At 33.1% G+C, this 22,705-nt stretch overlaps 1 long non-coding RNA gene and 2 pseudogenes across 1 annotated transcript; all 3 read left to right on the top strand.

Annotated features, from left to right (window-relative positions):
* The first annotated feature begins 3,263 nt into the window (after positions 1–3,263).
* LOC118030949 (probable LRR receptor-like serine/threonine-protein kinase At1g53440) lies at positions 3,264–13,428 on the top strand (annotated as a pseudogene).
* Positions 13,429–14,828: 1,400 nt separating this feature from the next.
* Positions 14,829–17,012, top strand: LOC118030953 (uncharacterized). The gene is made up of 2 exons (XR_012168132.1): positions 14,829–15,360; positions 16,099–17,012. It is a non-coding gene; the product is annotated as an uncharacterized lncRNA (long non-coding RNA).
* A 1,348-nt stretch (positions 17,013–18,360) lies between these two features.
* On the top strand, positions 18,361–22,402 carry LOC118030952 (inositol monophosphatase 3-like; annotated as a pseudogene).
* Positions 22,403–22,705: the final 303 nt, after the last annotated feature.

Genomic DNA, 22,705 nt, shown 5'->3' with positions numbered 1-22,705 from the left:
AAAGTAAATCTGGTGCCATCAAAATTAAATTGCATGAATATGAAAAATTAAGTTTACGTGATTCGCAACATCCAATTAATAAAACCCAACAAATGATCTTCTTATTCTAGGTTGATTTATGAATAAAAAGACAATTTATAACAACATAACAAACCACAAATATAAAAATTATACATAACAAAAGATGTGTATAATTAAGAATAATTAGGAGGCTTAATCTATTGGTTGACGAACCTTTTCTATTTATATGTGTAGGGCAATATACAATAGTAATGGTGGTGATTACAACACAAGAATATGACTATAATATTTTTTATATAGGTACATTCTATAATATACTCCCTCAAGCTGAGAGCGGAGGATCGACTGAAACTTGAATCGAAAGGTAGTAAATGGAGTAGTAAGAAGCGACTTAGTAAGAGCATCTGCAAGTTGATTGTAAGAGGGGATAAAACGAATTTGAATCTCTTTCTTCGCAACCCTATCTCAGACAAAACGGTAGTTAACATTAACATGTTTAGAGCAAGCATGAAACATAGGATTTGCAGATAATTAAGTAAATAACGCCTAGATTATCACACCAAAATTAGTAGGATTTGCCAATATTTCAAAAATACCCAAAAACATATTTTGTTTTCTTTAGTATCCGGGATTACGAATTTATACGTAAACTATCTTTTCAATAATAAAAAAGTAGCTCTTTTTATTGACGTTATAACAGTTAGGTTTTACCTGATAAGATAAGAACTTTCTTATCTATGAAGACTTTTCTTTAAAACCTTAGACAAATCAATAAATAGAAAACACGATAATATCTTAGATTTTATCAAACAATCAAACAATACAGGTTATTTTAAATAGGACGTAATTGGGATGCTAATATCTTTCATTTACGCAATTAGTTCTCGTACTTGATCTCCGAAACTAGTTAAAGTTTCTAGTAATAAAAATTAAGGAATCTTTGTCTCCTAATTTTCTTGATTTTTTCAGGATAACAAACCTGAATATATATCAATAATTATAATCTTTTTGACGTGGGCAGGCCATCACGTGATGGTTTCAGTGAATCCGGTGAGGACTTTGGGGCAGTAGGGGCAGCAGGAACTTACAAAGAAATTCCGATTTATCTTGTGTGACCTACGTAATGTAATTTGAGATCACTTTTATATTGTTGAAAATAAAACGTGTTTATTGCACGTTTTCTACTTTGATAAAAAGTACTTCTTAGAAGATAACTGTGTATTGTTCTCCTTTCAAGAATTTTACAGCCAAGACTTTTCATGTGAGAATAGCATAAATAATATATTCTGAATACAAAATGGTTGAGCTATAATATTTGAGCTGAAATTTATATCCACATGAAATAAAGTCCTTGTTTGTTTGTTTTTTATACGAAAGTAGATCCAATGAAATTTATATCCTGAAAATAACATTCAATTTTTGGTTTTCAAAGCAGCATTACAGAATGCTCTTTACCTGGACTGACGGTGGTTATTATTATTACTTGACAATGGTAACAAAAGATGCTTAACATAAACAAAGACTTGACCATAAATCTTAAAGATACATTATTACTTGTCAATGTTCACTTTCCGATTGGACCCAAGAAATGAAGGGTAAGCTATCAGCTTTTGGATTTTTTAAATGGAAAAGATTGACGAAAGATGCTGAACATAAACAAAGACTTGACCATAAATTTTAAAGATGCATTATTACTTCTCAATGTTTAGATTCCACGGGTTCAATCATTCAGCAGAGCCTTTAGCTGGGCATAGAAGAGTTTTTTTATATAAAATTCTCATTCAAATTTAAGTGATAATTCTTTTATTTTACTACTTAAAAGTTGAGTCATCGGTTAAAAATTTATTTTTTCCGAGTGTGTAGGTGTAGAATGATTGTTGTTATTGATTCAAAATAAAAAACTAACTCGAAAAATGGTTTAAATTAAGAAATTAATTTCTGAAATAACCCAGTTAATTCAAGTTATTTTAGTTAAAATAACATTGTTTTTATTTTGATAAACAAAATATTTTTTCATCAATCCACTTTATTTATCCAGTTTATGAAACAATCTGAATAATTACCTTTCACTTTATAAATTGTTTATTTTAATTAAAAAACATCTGATTTTTTAAGCAAAAAATATCAGGTTTTTTTCATTCTTTTATAGCACATAATTAAGACAAAACAACCAAAATTATTTCCGGCAACCACTAGAATTAATTATGTATCAATCTTGGTTCCAAAAATCAATGTAAAAAGAATGTATTGCAAGTTACTTTTCTCGGGTATTTTGATATTTGGACAGGGACAATTTGGTAATGTGAGGTAATTGATTCAGAGTTAATAACTGTTTGAACGGTAAAACAATATCTTTATAAAGAATGTATGTCGTCTCAAGGGAAGCGCATTGCAAGCTAAAGTAGTAATGGCTAAGCTCTTTCCTAAGCTTGTTTGCTTTCTTGCCGTTCTTCTTCTTTGTCAATTTGGCTATGTAGCCTGTCAATCAACAAATTCCTCTGACAGAAACGCCACGTTGCCTGCAGATGAAGGTACACACGCACGATATACTTTTCCATCTACATATATATCCTTTTCCTCCTATATACAAAAGAAGGAAGAAAATTTGTTTATCTGTTAAATATGAGCTTTTCCTTCAATATCTTCTCTTTCAGATGACCCAATTAATAATAAGTTATGAACAAAGAGGGCTTTTTTTGTGTAGATTCCATGCATGTCGCATTGCAAACTATAGTAATGGCTAAGCTTTATCTTAAGCTCTTTCCTAAGCTTGTTTCCTCTCTTGCCGTTCTTCTTCTTTGTCAATTTGGCTATGTAGTCTGTAAAGCAACAAATTTATATGACATGCCTTAATTGCCTGAAGATGAAGGTACACACGATTTCATGCTTGTTGTTGACAGTTCAATTTGCATTAGTTCAATTTACATCATTAATGAGATTTTTAATAACAACCTAATTAATGCATACTACCTGTTTGAATTTTGCTAAAAAAAATGATGTTTCATTGTTGAAAACGTTTGGCAGAAAAGGCTTTGGAAGACTTGCTGATAAAGTTAGAGTGGGGTTTTCATCCAAATATCTCACGCTCGGCTTGTTCCTCTAATTTTGAATACATCAAATGCGATTGCACGAGAGCAGAACAGCAATTTGTCACGTCACCCAACTGTAAGTTCCTCATCAACTTCATCCAATTTTCTTTTATTTTTGTAAGGCAATACATCCTCTTTAAAACTCACTGGTTTCTATGTTGACGCCATTTTTGGGTGGTAGAACGCTCCCAGACCAGGACTTAACTGGAGAAATAAATGCTGAAGCCTTGGCTCGTCTCGTTCACCTAAATGCAATGTGAGTATCATATGACATATGATGATAATAATTCGAAGTAGTTATGCTGACTTCAATTCATTGATAATTATCCTATTACCATAACAGTGATTTGTCCAAGAATCAACTTCATGGTAGCATCCCTCCCATCTTGGGGAACTTGAGTTCACTCAACCGTCTGTAAGTGATCCAGTACCATGATCATATACTGCCACTACAGCAGTTTGGACAACAAAAGTGCCTATAGAAGAATATAGTTTCTGCCACTATATTCATTTATTTAAAAGTATTTATTAGATCAACAAAAATTATTAAAGAAAAGGATGCATAGTAGTTGAACCACATATCATTTAAGCTAAACCCTACAAATTAGAATTTTTAATTTAGAATTTGAAAAACTTCAATTTAACCCTTATTTTTTCACTTAAACCTCCTAATTTGATCAAATTAACTTTTTAAATATTGAAATTTAACTCTTAGACTTTAAATTATAATTAGAGCCTAAATATATGCTTAATAGTGTTAAGTGTCTCTTAAACTAGTTTTATTGCAGGAAGACATATTTAAGTTTAGAAGTACATGACATATGAGGAAGCTATTGTCTAGCTAGAAGTCTGACATCTATTGTCTAGCTAGAAGTCTAGGCCCTGGCGAGATGTTTTAAAAAAGGTGTTATTTCGTGAATAAAAGAATCGATATAAAAGTTCGGGTAGATAATTTAATGGTTAGAGAATTCTATAATGAAAGGAGTATTAATATGACCTAATCTCCACTTTGATGAATGTTTATAATTAAAAATTATAAATTAATATTTATAATTAAAAAATAATATTAATATCATAAAATATTTACTTTTATAATTAAAAGGTAACATTTATTGAAATAGTTACGAAAAACACTATTTATTTTTAACAGACCTGTGTGGGATTGCATGGATACGGCCCAAATTTATTTATTGGATCCAAAAAATATATAATAAAACAATAAATAATTATTAACACACATTCAAACTAGACGAGAAAATTCAAATGATAAATTAATATTTATAATTAAAAAATAATATTAATGTCTTAAAATATTTATATTTACAATTAAAAATAATATTGTCACTATGGGCGATCAACTCCTATGCTTAGATTATGTTTGACTAGACAACTGTTTGACTAAATAATCGGAATAGTATATTGGAAGGGTATTGTCAAGGACACATAGAATCCAAATTATAACATTTTGTTTATAGAAATTAAATAGGCATTGTGCATTAATCAATACTCGCCTATTGTTAATGCAACATCCCAGGAAAACCACACAATTAAAGTCTTTTATTAATTGGGTTGATTTTGTATAAACGACAAAAAACTTCAAGACATGATTAAAAATAAATCCTGTTCTTGGAGAAATGATGCCATCAAAATTAAACTGTAGAAACATGACAAATTAAGTCTTTTATTAATTGATTTTATTACGTGATAGACAAAAGAATAAGACCCGACAAAAAATCTTTTTATCCTGAATTGATTTTTGAAAAACAAAAAACAATTTATACATAACATAACAAACGACGAACATAAAAATTGCACATCACAAAAGACATAGTCGTGTGTTAACTAATTTTGTTATTCCAGAGGCAACATTCAAAGGAGAAGACCCGATAATGAATCTTTTTTATCCTGGGTCAATTTACATATAAATAAACAATTAAACTGGTCAGCGTGTAGATGAATTCCAACCATACTCCCAAAAATACCAGCAAAGAAATCAAAGCATTGTTCGGATCAAGCCCGTAAAGGCAATCTCGAAATTATGATCCATCACAACCTATCAATGGCTGCATCAGATGCAATCCAAGGTCGGATAGAATACAACAGATGTTGATCATTAATTATTAAATTAAAGTCTTTATTTAAAATAATTAATTTCAATAGTTAATTCAAAAGGCATATATATATATATATAATTATCCTAAATAATTTTATAATCTTTTAATATTTAATAGTAATATATGTAGATATGTTAAATTAAATACGAGTATAATTTTTTTTATATTGTTTCATTAAAGAGGAAAAATATATTACAAGTATAATTTAGATGGTGTTTGAAAAGGTAAAAAAAATAATAAAAAATAAGTGCCCTCCCAAAAATACTAGCAAAGAAATTTGCATTGATTCGATGTTTGTAATCTTTCGTTATATTTCCATTAATGTACGGTGAATGTCTTCCCACTTCCCATATGCATAGCGATCTCTCCGAAAACTTTCTTAATGGCTGTCTGCATAATTATGTGCAAAAGAGCAGCTTAGCTTTTGGATCATATACAATAACTAATTTCAGTTCTTAGTGCGTGTTCATAAAAGTTAAATTACTGGTTCTTATTTGAGTAATAATAAACTTATATGGTAACACATATGCATAGCGATCTCTCCACAAACTTCCTCAGTGGCTCCATACCTCCATCCTTGGGGAATTTGACGTCGTCCCTCCAATATCTGTAAGTATCATGCAATCACTGTCTCTTCAGTATCATATAGTTAATGTAAGTATCATCTTCAGTTTCAAATAAATTCCTTTTTCATTGTTGATGCAAGTTTTGTGCTCTTATTCTTGTATGTGTTTATATGTATTTTATTAATATTGATTTTTTTTCCAGAAACATTCCATGTCCAATTTTTAAAGATCCTCACTTTTTTCCTAATTAAGGATTTAGATTTCATGCTTCAAAACTAAATTATTATTTCTAATATAGTTAAAAGCAAACTATCCATCATAATTTTATTTTTTTTAAAAAAAAAATGGCACTAACCAAAACGTTTGACTTGGGTATCGAAGAACATCCATTTTTATATGAATTATAGGAGAACATCTTGGATATTTGGGTTTGATTTTATACCATTGCTGTTCTCTTAAAAAATAATATATAATGGTAAGAAAATAGCATACAATTTGTAACTTCTGTTATTCTATGAAATTATAGTCTCAGCATGCATTTTCAGAGTATATATATACAAATCTAACATTAATTTTTGTTTTCTAAAATCCACTTCTTTTAAATTATATTCCATTAAATAATAGTTAAGATCTCATTTTTATTCGGAGAATATAGTGTTTAGGACTACATAATTATATTATAATGGTGAAAATTTGAGTTAAGAACTCAAATTTGCTTCATTAAATTAAAGAAGAAGTTACTGAATAGACAATTGATAGATTATACTTGTAGTTGTAAATGTAAAGATTTTTTAATAGAATTTTTGGGGAAACATTTTCAGTAAAATTAGCTTTGTTAGAAATTAAAATAAGGGCAAGCCGTATGAGGTCTTGATACTTATAAATGTTCATGGGAAGGTGTTAATGGTATAGTTATTAAAACCGGACTAGACTTGCTAGTCGATCCGGGACCTGATTGACTCGGTTGTTGAACCGGTCCGGGTAAGATAAAAGACCGGAATGAGCAAAAACTCGACAAAACCCAGTTGAGATCCTTTTTTTTTTTTTCCAAATGTGTTTTTTCTCCTAGTTAGAGACTCCTCTTTTTTTATTTTATTTTTTTAGTTGGTTATTAACCATTTTCAAATTTTAGTATATAAATACTAAAAAAATACTTTATTATTTTAATGTCGGATTTGAAGTCTTTTAGTAAATATACTATATGTTTATAAGAAAAAATTAAGTCATGTTTTTTCAATGTAGGATAAAAAATATTTTGAAATAATATTTTAAATTTTATTATTTATAACATGTATAACTTATATTCAAATTGATTGTTTTTAAAAAATTTCAAATGAAATATGAAAATTTTAAATATTGTTTTTTTCGGGTTAATTCGACCCGGGTCAACCCGTGTAACCCGAGACTCGACTTTTTGGCTGGGTCAACCCCGGGTCAGGTTTTATAACTATGGTTAATGGTCACAAAAATTAACTTCTTAGTTCTGTTTGGTTCTCTTCTCTTATGTAATTAGGATAGTAGCCTTGTTTGGCTAATTGCTTAATTGTGTTAATGCTTGTTTGGATATATGCATGGTTATGAGCAAAGAGCTGCTTAGCTTTAGGATAATTTATAATAACTAATTTCAGTTCTTAGTTTGTCTTCATAAAATTTATATTATTGGTTCTTATTTGAGTAATAATGAACTTATTTGCATAGCCGTCTCTCGAGAAACTTCCTCAGTGGCTCCATACCTTTATCTATGGGGAATTTGACGAAACTTAAACATATGTACGTGTCATCCAATCACAATTTCTTCAGTATCATATAATGTTAATTAAATTTTTTTTCCATTGCTGATGCAAGTTTTGTGCTCTTATTCTTGTGGGTGTTTTCAGGAGTTTGTCAAGTAATAAGTTATCAGATCAAATCCCTGAAGAATTGGGCAACCTCTCTAGTCTCCGATATATGTATAGAAACTCGCTCGCTCGCTCTTTCATTCTCCTTGAATTTCCTTTTACTTATTTAGTTTGGTTTGGTTCATATCTCTTATTTAATTAGGGACTTGGGCTTCAATGAACTCACTGGTCAGCTTCCACCACAACTTGGAGAATTGAAATATCTAAATCATTTGTAAGTTTCAAGAAGAAGAATAATAATATCATACCACCTTGTAAAACCACGGAAGATAGAAAGAGGAGAAATAAAACAGAAAAAAGGTGGATTACAATCCTTTTGATTTGTTGTTGTAGAGATGTGGGCTCCAACAATTTGAGTGGAGAACTGCCGGGAAATTACGCCAACTTTAGTACTTGGGATCAATTGCGGTGGTTGTAAGTGCAACTAATCATGTTCTTTCAACCAACAATCTGTTTAATTATTGTTCCAAGGAAAAGTAACTAACTATGGCTGCAGTAGCGTAGCTGGGAACCGTTTGACCGGTCAAGTTCCAAAGTTCATTGCGAATTGGAATGGACTCTCTTACCTGTAAGAAATTACTTGTACTTTCTGTAATCATACAATATTAGTTGATTGAGCTGATTTCTCAATGCTGAATGTCTACCTCCAACCATTTGAGCAGAGAAACTGTCGATGAATATCATTCAATAATTTGTCTTTGTGTGTACTGATTTCAGGTCCCTCTCCGGGAATGATTTTGAAGGACAGCTGCCTCTTGAACTTCTTTTTAACATGTCAAATCTCCAATACTTGTAAGTGTTCTATAATTTTAACCTGGATGGTTGAAATAAATGCATGTTTTATTCTGGCTGGTTTTTCTTCCAGGTTTGTTAGTGATGTAAGAAGCTCGGCCGGTTTCCCTTTCCCAAAAAATGCAAATATGACGGGAATAAGATACCTGTGAGTTTTTCTGGAATTTACTATAGTCGTTGTAGAATTGTGGATATGGTATAAAGATTAATTTCACATTGAATAATAAAAACCATGCACACTTGGAATTATATTTGTCTGGGAGCGTTATTGTTGTAGAATTTGGATTATATTTTTTTTAGGCCTATTTTTCTTTATATTATCTTGAGTTTTTTGTATGAGCTATTACATGCTGTGAAGACTAGTTGTATCTGGGATTCAGGTTTGAGAATTTAAAATATATATATTAATTAACGACTATGGTAAATTTATCCTGGATGTAGGCATAACAATGTGAAGTGTGTTTTTATATTGTTTTGTCAATATTTATGTACGTGACTCTTAATGATATGGATGCATTGGATAAATCCAAACACCAACTTCTTCAATGGTTTGTGTAGGGTGATAAGGAATTGCTCAATAAGTGGTGAAATCCCCCCGTACATTGGTGATTGGTCAAGGTTAAAATACCTGTAAGTTTCATTTCCTCTTTTGTAAAAGATTTGTAGTTCTCTCATGGCTACTTTGTTTCATCCGCTCTATTTTGATTTTGATTAGGCCTTTAGGCCATGCATAGGAAGTGTTGATGATTTTGACTATGTGTTTACAGAATCAACTATGCAATAATTGACCATAGCACAACTATATATCAAATATGTAGGATAACGTTTGCTTTCATTTTATTGATCCTGCAGAGACTTGAGCTTTAACAACTTAACGGGTGGAATACCAGATTCCATGGAAAAGCTGAATTTAAGTAAGATGTATGAAAAAGAGATTCCTTGAACTCGATGTCTTATAATAAGATCGTTCTGCCACTCTGTTAAAAAGTACATGGGATGGTTTTCATACTGGTTTGTTTTGTTTAGGTTTCTCACAGGAAATATGCTTAATGGCACCGTACCTTCCTGGGTTACTGATAACATTGAAGACAAGGCGTATGTTATGGCTTTGTGCTCTTTGCTCAGATGGGTTGTTTTCCCTTTTGTAGGTTTCCTCAATAAAATCTTGATATGTAAACAATAATGTTGCAGGGACTTGTCATATAATAATTTTGAAATTCCACGTGATGGTCCGAAGAAAGGAGAAGGAAAGCTGAACATGTAATAACGGCTACTTCATTTTCTTCCTCCTTTTTTTTCACTTGCAAGAATATTGTTGTCTATGAAATTCCAACTTCTGATCATTTTGTATCATGTGCACCAACTGCTTGCATTTTGTTCCTACTCAAGCAGTGAACCAAACAGGTATGGTAATATCCTCCATATGGTGCAATTAATTTAGAGCAAATAATCCTGAGCTATTTCTTACAAATGTTGTTTGCTATTTCTAGGAATTCTATACGTGATTTGACAGATAAATGTCGGGGAAAACCAAAGTGTAAGTTCTATTGAGAAGCTCTTAATTTAGCGCAGGACAGATTTTCTGTACTAATTATCATTTTTTGCAGACGATTCCTTATATATAAATTGTGGAGGAGAAGGCACAGTTTTTGATAGGAAAGAGTTTGAAGCAGATAGTGCAACATCAAATTATTATTCAGCTCCAAGAAAAAATTGGGCTTATTCTTGTTCTGGAGACTTCGGATCGAAAACTTACGATTCCAGTGATTACATAAAAAACGTGGATTGTGGAGTTTGTGATTCTGCTGCGACACCGTTATACAGCTCAACTCGCCTCTGCCCTCTTTCTCTGACATATTACGGCTTCTGTTTATTTAAAGGAAATTACACTGTGAAACTTTACTTCGCTGAAACTGTTTACCAAAGTGATGAAGATTATTCGAATTTAGGGAAACGTGTTTTTGATGTATATATACAGGTAACCGCTATATTTTTCTGCAGCTTCTTTAAAAAATTTCCATCGTTAAACCTCCACTGTTTGATATAGGGGAACAGAACACTAAAAGACTTCAACATAAAAGAAATGGCCAGCGGCACCAATAAGACATGGAGCAAAGATTTCTCAGCATATGTAGGAGATGATCATCTATTGACTATCCATTTTTTCCGGGCTGGCAAAGGAACTTTCCTGGAGCCAAGATTTTTCAATTCACCTGCTGCACTGTCTCTAAATGGACCCCTTGTGTCAGGCATTTCCGTAACTGCAAGTAAAGAGTTGCATTCTCTTAATTTTGTTGCGCGAAGATTTCTGGTACACTTTATCTGGATAAATAATTTATTCTTTCTGTCTTCCACTATTTGTGTACAGACTTCAAAGTTGGCGGCAAGAAACTATCTCCTTCACAAATTGCAGGGATTATTGCAGGTTCAGTATTTGCTTCTCTACTTCTGTCGGCTTACATGTGGAAAAAAAATAATGGGCTTGCTGCAGCAAAGCGATTTGAATGGTACCTCTCTATGCTAATCTAAAATCATTATGCACCATACAACCTTAAGAATTCTTACTTTGATGTTTTCTTCAAATAGATAAAACTATACCGTTCGAACTAGCAGTGAAGCAGATCAAGCAGATCAAGCAATCAAGCAGATCAAGCAGATCAAGGAGATGAAGTGAAGGAGATAAAGAGATCAACGAGATCAACGAGATCAAGAGATCAAGGAGATCAAGGAGATCAAGGAGATAAAAGAGATAAGGAGATGGAGAACGTTTCACCCCCAAAGAAATAATCGATGCTACTCGAAAATTTAGCCCCAAAATGAAGATTGGCGGGGGACGCTTTGGAATAGTATACGAGGTCAGATTTTCTTTTTTGAAACATTTGTTCCTCAACATGCACTTTTTTCTTTCAGAGTTCTGGTAAATTGATTTCACGTGTATGCAGGCTGAATTGCCGAACAAGAGAAAATTAGCAGTGATGAAGATTTCTCCTCGTAATTCAAAGCAACAAGGAAAAGATGAATTACAAGGGGAAATCCCCAAACTGAAATCTTTGAAACATGAGAATCTTGTTCAATTATGGGATGGCTATTCAAATAAAGACCTACATCTGCTAGTATATAAATATATGGAGAAAGGCTCCCTTCAACGTGCGTTGTTCGGTAATACTGCCATCAACCAATTTTCATCCTGCTCTTTCGATTCTCAAGTTTTATCTTAATTTTCACCTAATGCATTGCCTTGCGAAATTCATATAATTGTTGAGAACTATAACATAGGAGTAAATAGAATTCCGTCACTTAATGTTTGTGAGAGCTTCTAATTGTATATTTAAATCTTCTGTTAGTACAAGGATTGTGTACTTGCAAATATCAATAACTTAATATCAATAACCTTGATTTGTAGAACCAAATTCCACGACAAAACTTGATTGGAAAGCTAGATTTGGTATCTGTCTGGGAATAGCAAGAGGTTTGAAGTATTTACATGAAGAGAAAGAGATTGTTCATGGAAACATGGAGCCTAGTAATATTATGCTTGATAACTCTCTTACGGCCAAGTTGTCTGCCTTTGGATTGGCAACGCTTTGTGGTGAGGAAGATCCATTTATGACCATCGAAGCAAAAGAGTCGCGGTAAGTATTATGATCATTGATCGACAACTACTTTCATTCTTTTAATTAAGAGCTAATTAACCAATAATTAATCTTCTATTGCAGAGTTTACATGGCACCTGAGTATTCAATGGGAAAAGCAATAGATACTGTTAAAGCTGATGTTTACAGTTTCGGAGTTGTCCTACTCGAAATAGTTAGCGGGACAGTTAGTGCAGAATATACACCCAATCAAGAAGCTAAGTTTCTTCTGGATAAAGTAAGTGTATTTGACAGGATAAACCCTCTTAGTTTTTTTTTTTTTTTTTTCAAACCAAACATGTTCTGCCAACATTAGATGACTTGTGATTCTAAACAAGCTTTTTCCTTATATGAGTTGATTTATCATTGAAAAGGAATAGTAAATTAAATATTTGATAGATAATGAAGAGTTTGAAAACAAAGTGTTTTAAAATTATTGGATTGATGGCATAAAATTGTCCATCAAAAAAACAAAAGCTAATATTTAGAGTAGTATATAATCAACCTGCTGTGATACCAAAAAAAAAAAAAGAATATGAGAGGATATATATTATTATTCGATAATTTAATATATATGTTACATTCAACTCATATGGAGTTTATATAGTCATATAACAATACCTATAAGTAAATAGAATAAAATAAATTATAAAAAATATGCTTGATCATCTCCTTTAACTGGATGATAGAAATAATTTCTTGATTGCTTAGAGTTATTTAATTCCTTGATTTTTTTAATTGATTAGAAAATAATAAGTAATAATTACTTGATTATTTCATTAATACTGGGAGCTAAGCTAATCTTGCTTTTCAATTGCAGGCTGCTGTTTTGAACGATAAGGGAAAAATCATTGAATTGGTGGACCAGAAATTAGAATCCAATTACGACAAAAGGCAGGCTCTCATTGTTTTGCACGTGGCAATGAAGTGCGTTAATCCATCTCCTACTCTCAGGCCTAAAATGTCCGAAGTCGTCAGTGTACTTGAAAGTGAGAAAAGCCCTCAACAGATTTCCGAAGGCAATGCTACTCGATCAGTAAATATTGGAGGACTGTACGGAACGATTTCCAGGCAGTTGGAAATGGATCTATTTTCTTAGATAATTGGTAATGTTAAGTTTGATGATGAAAACCTTTTGCCTTCTCTTCTTTATTTTGTAATTACTTTGGTCTAATTATGTGGTGGTGACAAGAGAACAGTGATGTGTGCGTGAGAGACTCCATGAGAAAATATGTGTGTTTGCTTTGTTTGCTATGATTTATTTGTGTTGTTATGGCTGCTGGTAATTTCGTGAATTGAATAATATTATTATTTGGTATCTTTTATATATAGCCTATATAAAGGATAATTTTATGGTATTATCTACTTTACAAACTCATTAAATTTACGCAACTACAATTTTAATATTAAATATAGTGGATCACATAATTTATTTGGATATTGGGATCTAAAATAATTCTGTTAGGATCAATAAATCTAACATTAATTGTAAAACTTGATATAGAAGTTGACCGGGATAAGATACAGGAGGTTATGAGTTAAAAAAGATCATCCTGAATCAATTCTCAAATCTTTTTTTTTAATATGATAAAAATAATATTTTTTTTTTATAATTTTTTTAAAAAAAAATTGAGGGCCGGGTGTTGACCGATCAATAAGTTAACTTAAATTTTTTTTTTTATCAAATCAACTGAATTATTTATTTATTTAATTTAAACCGCTCCAAATTCTGAATTAATTAGATTTCAGATCAACCTATAGGGTAATCCAAGTAGTAGCATTGTACTGTCTATTTATGAAAAACTCTTAAACTTGGACCAGTTAGATACATAGGTAGATCTAAAAGGTATACTTTATTTTTTGTATAACTAAAATAAATACAAATAAAATTACGATACATAAAATTAAACATCTAAAGAGACTTTTTTGATATAAATATTGCATCAATGTCGAAGCTAAATGATTGTCTTAGGATACTTTTATGAATAAGACTAATTAAAAATAAATTTGCCAATGATTGTTTCCAAACCTAAGAAGTTTGAATGGAATAAGTCCCTTTTATTACAATCTGAACTTACCCCTTGATATTCCCTGCACATATAGCTGTTAATATTAAAATTTTTTTAAAATGGATTAGATCGATTACTGGATAATTACGTTATGCTACTAGCCGAACAAAAAAAAAATGTATAAAAAATAGGCAACGAGTAATATTCTGATAATATTATTAAATTTAGAGAAATGATTTAGTTTTGAATTCTTTTTATTTAATTCAAATTTAAAATCAAAATCATGTTAGAGTTAATTTAATATAATATAATGAATTTGACAGGTCAAATATTAACCTAAATGCCAGATAAAAACTGACTTTGAAAATCTTTTTTAAAATGACAATTTTTTTTTAAAATTGAAATAATAATATATATAATTAAATTAATTTATTAAATTCATGATCTAGAACTATGATCAAAATTGTTTTACAACCTAGACTACCCGATAAATCAGCTTAGACCCAGTTAATCTAATCTATGAATGGAGCCATTCGAGTTGGAAAAAAAAAAAATCAGCTGACCTGTTTAACTAACTATCACACCGTTGATGAATTTTAATTTTTTGGATTTTTTATTAAAATATTATTTTTTAAAACTATAATAAACAGTGCTTTTGTGAGACGGTCATAGTGAATTTGTAATTTTTTTTATAATAATAATAATAATAGAGAAAATGAAGACGTAAGAAAAAATAGCACTGTACTGTAAGTATTTAGCGGTTAGTGACACGGTAACGACTGGCAATCTGTTTATGCAGAGCCCAAAAAACCATAACCGTCGAATCAAGCACACATTTTGACCAAGATCCCATAAAAACCCAATAATCCAAAAGCAAAATTGGTGGCTGAAATCAAGTAAACCGTGAACCCTTTTCGTAGATAGAAGGCAAAATCGCTTTCTTGTGTTTTTGTGGGGTTTATAAAGGGAGGAAAGATAGGAATCTGCGTGTCAAAACCAGCTGCCGCAGCAGCAGCAGCCCGGGAGGAGGTAGTGGTGAGGAGAGTATCGCCACCGCCACAATCACCGGCGCCGGCAGCGGCAGTAGCGACAAAGGGATATTCTGGGCTGTTGAGTAATTCGAAATCGGGACATCCAGTGCGGAGGACTCCTGTCGATATAGTTAGACAGACTCGCGATCTTTTAATCTATGCCGATCAGAGTTCAGCTTCTTTATCAGATTCAAAACGAGAAGAGAAGGTTGGCAGTCTCTTTCTTATCATTTCTATATATTTTATGTGTTCTTTTTCTGTTATTTTCTTTTAATTAGGTGGATTTTGATTGATTTGAGATTGTTTGGGGTCTGGGTTGCTTTTCTTTTTTTGCTTTGGATGAGAAAGGTTCAATCTTTATGAAAAAATTGCGTTTTTTAGGGTGATTCTTGATGTCTGATTGAGGTTTGGATTAGAGTATGCTATAATATGCTGTGATATTTACATAGATAGGAAGAAATAGTTAATTTGCTGAGTGCTAATGTGATTGCAAAGAGGTTAGTTTGCTGGCCAAGTTTAACTTGAATGTGGTTGGGTGTGCTGTGAGAGGAATCTGATATTACTGGCAGTTGGTTGGGTGTAAAGGTTTTAGCTTTTTAGTAGCTTTAGTAGTCAAGGGAGTGATTAAAAGTGGAAACTTTGATTGTAGGTTTGTGAATTTGGTGTGATCTGTGGCGCTATATGTGTCATTGATTTGTTTCAACTAGTTTGTTCACAATAAAAGAATTAGATTAGTGTTGTTGAATTTTGGTGAGTGTAGATGTAAGATTGCGATGAACATGCATTAGGGTTTTGAAGCTTCTGTCAAGCATTTTATTTGTGGAATTCGAATTTGACAATTGTATTATTTGTCTTTATTGCATGTTTATGAAGTTTTTATGTTTCGGCCTTGTATTTGCTATTAGTTGAAGTGTGAATCTGAGACTTTTATATTGTTTTGTTGCAGGGACTATTGACAAGCCATAAATCTACAGTAGCTGAATTTCTTTCTAAGAACTATGATTGGGTGAGTTCTGCTGTCACTTATGTTTAGATGCATACTTGTACAGGTTTATACTTGTTTCTGCTATGTATGCCTTAGGTCATCCCACACACACAAGGTGGTTGATAGGCATGCCCAATCCTCTTGTTTTCTAAAGAATTTGTAGGCAGACGAGTATTTTGGTGAGAAAACTTGTGGCTGAGATTGGAGAAAGATGATGTGCAGATTTAATTATCTGGTGATGCATTAATAACACGATATCGTGACTGTGCAATGATGGAGACATAAAGCAGAATCTAAACCAAAATCCTATAAAAGCAATGTAAAGGTTTTAAGCTCTAAAGGTTTTTTTTTAACACCTAAATTCAAATCCTATATTCCTGTAGATACATATGTGCGCATATATTGCCTCAGTTATGCACGCACTGACACTGTATAATGGGGCATACCTGATCCTCTATAGATTTTTCAAAGAATTTGAAGGCCAACAAAAGTGTTAGCCGGAAAACCTTTGGTGAGATTAGAGAAAGACGGTTTGCAAATTTATTTTTCTGGTAATGCATTAATATCAAGATATTGTGGCTCTGCAATGATGGGGCATATAAAGTAGAAGCTATTACTTGACTCTCTGATGAATTGAGCAGCTTTATCTCCTCAATTTTATAGCATTCTTCTTTGCTTTTTTAAACTGCATGTTGGTAGCTACATATCTATGACAAAAACATGAATTGCAACATTCTAAATGTGTCTTTATTTCCTGTTGCGGCCATGCTTGCTAAATGTTGGTCAGAGCTTGACATTGTCTAACTTTGTATGGACTTCAGTTTTTTGCTGAATTTAATTCGAAGCTGCTAGAATCCACCAATTACATTACAAGACGACAAGCTGTCAAGGTAGGGAAACTTAATTATATCCCGCTCATATATCATTAGAACATTCAATGAAGCAATTCTCTAGGCATCTGAACCTAGGAAAATGCTTTCATTAAAATGTGCTTTGTTATTGTCATTGATAATTGTACTATTTATTAAAAAGGCTTCTTTAATTGTGACAGCTGTTGGGAGATATATTATTGGATCGTTCTAATGCAGTTGTGATGACACGATATGTGAGCCTAGAGAGTAGTCACGAAAGAGCTTGGTTGTTTATTGTAATTATTTTACATAAATTGTAGCTCTCATAGCGATCTGTGGTAAAATTACATGTATTGAAAGGAAGAGAGAAATAAAGAGACATGAATCGAGTTCAATCCAATACTCGGCTTTTAGGAACCCTGTTAGAGAGCATGTTCATGTTTTTGTGAACCATGTCCTCTATTGGAAGCCGTCATTATTCAGCTTCACCGTATGTTCATTCCCCATGGTAACCTACTTGAAGCCATATAGGTCTCCCTCTCCATATGTACACAGACTTGTGTACAAGTTACGATTCCTTGTTCGAGGGAGTGCGGACGTAAAGTAGCTATAACTCTTGTCGATGGTAGGAGTCTGAACCAAGTCTCAAGTGAGGAGAGTAGGCAGCAGTCGCATGTTACTAGATTCCCACCGCCATTAGGGGTCCTCCGTGACGCCATTTGACCGTATACAGAGTATCAAAGGACATTCCTCAGCAGAACCTACTGAGGATGATATGATAGGAAGCTTCGTTTGGTGGGCCACAGGGTAGAGAATTCACACCAAAATTCTTTTCTTCTTGCTAGGAAAGGAGTCATTTTCTTTATTATTAAAGATGAGGCTTCCATGTGTGAGTCACGACTCACGAGTGAACATCTCCAGCATATTCCAAGCATCTACTTCAATTCCAAAACCAGAATGTTCTCTGCTGCTTTCACTTTTTATCCTACTTCTAAGACCCGGTTCAGTACATAGGCTAACCTCGTAATCCGAGTTAAATAGGTGGAATGGAACAACCCTTTTTTTTTTTTTTGATAAAAAAATAATGTTATTTCAAACTTTATTTATTAATATAGATTACTCCATAACATTAACCTTCAAGTAAGTTGATCCTCGATTGGTTACTGTAACTATGTTTTTATTGCCATAAAAAAGAGATGCCTTTATCATCCGAATTGACTTTCCACCATATTCATTTCGTATTCTCACGGTATCTGATTTTAATGCTTTCATCAGCAATCACTGAGTTTGATGCTGGGTTTTATTTATTTATTTTTTTTAAAAAAAATGTAAGATTTTAGGTATTTTTTGTTCTAGGAAAACTACAAATATACCCCAAGTTATTAGGGAGGTTTCAATTTGGTCCCTATCTTCCTAGGCTCACCAATGATGCCCTCCATCATTCAAAATTGAGCAAATCTCTTTCCCCATCATTTGGATGTTAATATTTTCTTAATTTCATAGGAAAACTCAAGAGTAACAATATGACGTAGGGGAAGAATAGCCATAAAAAAGGGTTAAAAGGACTCAAAAGGCACCATTAAAGGACTTCCTTTTTCACCAGGAATTTGATGCAAAAAGTACACAGACTGGGTGAAAAGGCAGATTCTTCAGCATATATATGTATAAAGAGAGAAAAAAACAGAAATCAAACGGTCCATTTTGTGGTTTGCCTGCTGCTTCCTTTTAGACGTAAAAAAACTCGAGACACAGAGCCTTTCATCACCATCACCTCCACCACAATCTACTTCCCTCTGTCACTCTCTTCTTTCTACATACAAATTTTAAAACATGGCACAGAATGGTAGGACCCCATCAAGTTTTTTTTATTGCATTCTTTCTCGTTTTGTTTTTGATTTCTTGGTTCATTTTCAGTATGGGATCTTGATGATTTTTGCATTTTGTTTTTTATTTGGGATGTTTTAGATTCTCTTTCAGAGTTCTTGCAGACTGCTGTTGAGGCAGCAAAGAGAGCTGGAGAGGTGAGATATAAATTTTAGATTTTGTTTTTCCTTTTTTAGGGGTCTCAAATTTAGTCTCATTTTCCATTTCTTGTGTGCCTTGTAGATAATCCGTGAAGGATTCTACCAGACCAAGCATGTGGAGCATAAAGGCCTGGTACCCATCTTTGCTTTTCTTGGGTTCTTTTTGTATCTCTTTTTCTTGTTGGTCGTTAATCAGGGTAGTCTTATCTTGGACATTCTTGTTGCATCATGTGATCTTGAATGTTAGAGTCTGTGTAGTGCTTAGCAATTTTTTTTCCCCTAAAGAAAAGGAGAATTGTTGATCAAATGCTGCTAAATAATCTTGAATTCAGATCAGTGATTGATTATATCTGCTTGCAAATTGAATTTAGAATGCAAGGGGGACTTTAAGATCCCAGTTTGTAAAGCTAATGGAAATAAAGTTTTAATCTTGGCATTGAGGTGATCTTGTTTTGTAACAAAACTGGGAATTGAATTTAACATGCCGGGGGAGCTTTAAAATGGCAATTGAATTTAGCATCAACGTCTGTAAAGCTAACGGTAATTGAATTTCATCGTGCATGAGGTGCTAAAATCCTTGTTTGTAAAGCTGCTGGGAAACAAGTTTTGATCTTCACGCTGAGGTCATCGAGTTTGTAAAAAAAAATTGAAAGTGCTTTTGCTATTTTTGTAATGCTAGCATATTTCCTTTGTTAATTGGACTGTATCATCATAACTGTGGAGCAGAGGAGGAAATTAAAAAATTAGAAGTTGCCAACCCATTTGTGTTAATTTAGCCCGGATAAAAGTGCTGTGGCTAAACATACTTCACTATATGCGTGTAATTACTGACAATTGTTTATTTTATTTCTCAATTGCAGGTGGATTTAGTTACTGAGACTGACAAGGCTTGTGAGGATCTTATTTTTAATTATCTCAAACAGCAGCACCCCTAACATAAGGTTAACAACTTACTTTAGTATTTTTCTACTTTGTAGGTGATGAATTTGAGCATTATTGATCTGTACGGGGAATATTGTCTCCTAAAAAAGTGCCTCTGTTTTTCTCTTGAAAGTTCTCTTTTGCTGGTTTTCTCAGTTCATTGGGGAAGAAAACTACTGCTGCCTGTGGTATTACGGAACTGACTGATGAACCGACATGGATAGTTGATCCTCTTGATGGAACAACCAACTTTGTCCATGGGTAAAATGCAATTTTTTTTTTTTTAACATTGTTTAGTGAAGGCAATTTCCTCTTGTTTTTATACATGTAAACATCACTTTAATTTGTCGCAACATGTTTGGATGTAGGTTCCCCTTTGTGTGCATTTCTATCGGTCTTACAATTGGAAAAGTTCCTACAGTAGGTGTTGTTTACAACCCAATAATGGAAGAGGTGAGATTTTTATATATTGCATGTTAGTTTTTAGGTGGCCAGATATTACTTTTGAACTTTAAATGATTAAAATTTTATGTAGAACATGCACCGTTTTACCTCCTTTCATATAGCGTGGTGATCTTCTACATGTATGCTGGATGTTAGGCATCTTTCCTCACAAAATGAACACTGGCCAGTGACCACTAGCTTTCAGCTTCATGGTCCTCTACTCAGATAAATGTCTGCTTTATGATGTTGAGTCTGCCAGTATTTAAATATCGGGAAAACGAGTATCTAGCTATATCTAAGCAGTTAGTCCATCAAACTTTTGTCTGCCTTCTTGAACACTTCTTGCTTTCACTTCAGATATGTGGTCGTATATTGTCCCATTTAACATCGAAGTTAATGTTCTGTCAAAATTTTATAGAATTTGAAATGTGATCCAGTAATTTGCTAAAAGATTTTAGATTTATAAATGCAGCTTTTTACAGGCGTCCATGGAAAAGGTGCATTTCTGAATGGAAAACCCATAAAAGGTGTCTCTGAGTTGACTATTGTCAGTTTCTATATTTTGATACTTTTGCATGCTAATCTTTCCATGAAACTTAAGCAGCTTATGTACTTGTGTTTCGATTGCAGTATCATCTCAAAGTGAGCTTGTGAAAATCTCTTCTTGCAACAGAGGTATGCTTTTTCAGCATCATTTTTGTCTGACCAAACTTGCAAACTGAGATTGCTTTTCAGTTTAGATAGCTTAAACTGAAATATAACCGGAATCAGTTTTTGAAACCTGAGATGAATTGGTGCCCTACTGTCTCATATTTTTTTGGTACAATTCTATCCTTCTAACTGTACATCTCCAATTGGTTTCTTATTGGATCGGTTTGAAGGGTGTTAAAATTGCCTTGGGCACAATCAATTTCAGTCTTAACTCCAGATAGTGTCAGAAATGTTAAGTGCTGAGTAAGGGTAGCTTGTTTTTAACCCTGGATTGATTTTTCTGGCATGCTAACCCTTCTCGTTTATATTAAAATATTGTTCGTAGACTCTAGAAATCCAACTCCCTGTATTTGAAATGCAGATCTATGCGTTGTGAATGTATTTAGTTTTTACCATGTTGCCCTTGCAAATACCCTGCAAAAGGAGTGCTTTAAAAGTTCACCCCTGTTATGCTCTGTGTGGAATCTGGTTAAAACTCCTTTCTACTTCAAGTCCACTCCTTTATGTTTCATAAGGAATCATGTTAGGAAACTGACCAAACTAAATTCTTCTAAGAGCAGGCTGGAACAAAACGTGACAAGTCTACTGTGGATGCCACTAACGAACAGAATTAACAGCTTACTTTTCAAGGTGAGACCAGAACATGCTGTGGAAGTTATGTGCTTTGGTAAAATGTGTTGGTTTTCTTAAAATTCATATCTGATTATCTTGTTATCAGGTGAGATCCCTTAGGATGACTGGGCTCCTGTGCATTGAATCTTTGCGGAGTTTGCATGTGGAAGGATTGATTTGTTTTATGAAACCGGATATGGAGGCCCGTGGTACGTATTTGTGATTGACGCAAGAAAAGTTCATCTGGACGCATGATGGATATAATCTACTCTTGAACTCAGGGATGTGGCAGGTGGTGCTGTGATTGTCAAAGAAGCTGGAGGAATCGTTTATGACCCGTAAGTGATGCTATTTATATTTCATCCCTTCCACAACTTAGGTGGGGGTAGTGTGGGATATAGAGAGGATAGTCCCATGCATGGACATGAAAGAACAGTGTTTATCGAATGTCAACATGATTTAATCGTCGTCTTGTGACATCCTCAACTCTGTCATCCGGGCAAGCAATAGGTCAAAGATATTAAGAACATAAGCATATGCTCACATTTTGTTGAGAATATAATGCGTGTTCTGATATTTTGATGGTTGCTCTTTCGGCTACAGATCTGGTAAAGATTTTGACATCACTACTCAAAGAGTCGCAGCTTCAAAACCCGCTTTTGAAGGAAAGCATTTGTTGAGGTTTTGCAGCAATCAGAATGAGACAATTCAATATCCTTTGTTCTTATAGCAAAGTCAGATGAGCTCAGTCGATATCGTCATTAAAGGCTTAAAGAAACATCTTTAACTGAGAGAGTGGCAGCATCAATAACGAGTCTTCCAATTTGTTGTGGTTTTTAAACAATGCCTACTTATATGTATACTCTAATTGAGAAGACAACTACCATTGTTGATCATGCAGACCACCATGTTACACAGATTGTGTGGTTGATATACCAGTTTTTCTACACTTCTCATTGAGCAAGGATCATGCCTTGTTGAACCATAGCTGCTTCTTTCTGTCTC

Source organism: Populus alba, chromosome 16 (assembly GCF_005239225.2).
Source record: "Populus alba chromosome 16, ASM523922v2, whole genome shotgun sequence".
Taxonomy (NCBI): Eukaryota; Viridiplantae; Streptophyta; class Magnoliopsida; order Malpighiales; family Salicaceae; genus Populus; species Populus alba.
This window is presented reverse-complemented; position numbering and strand designations above follow the sequence as displayed.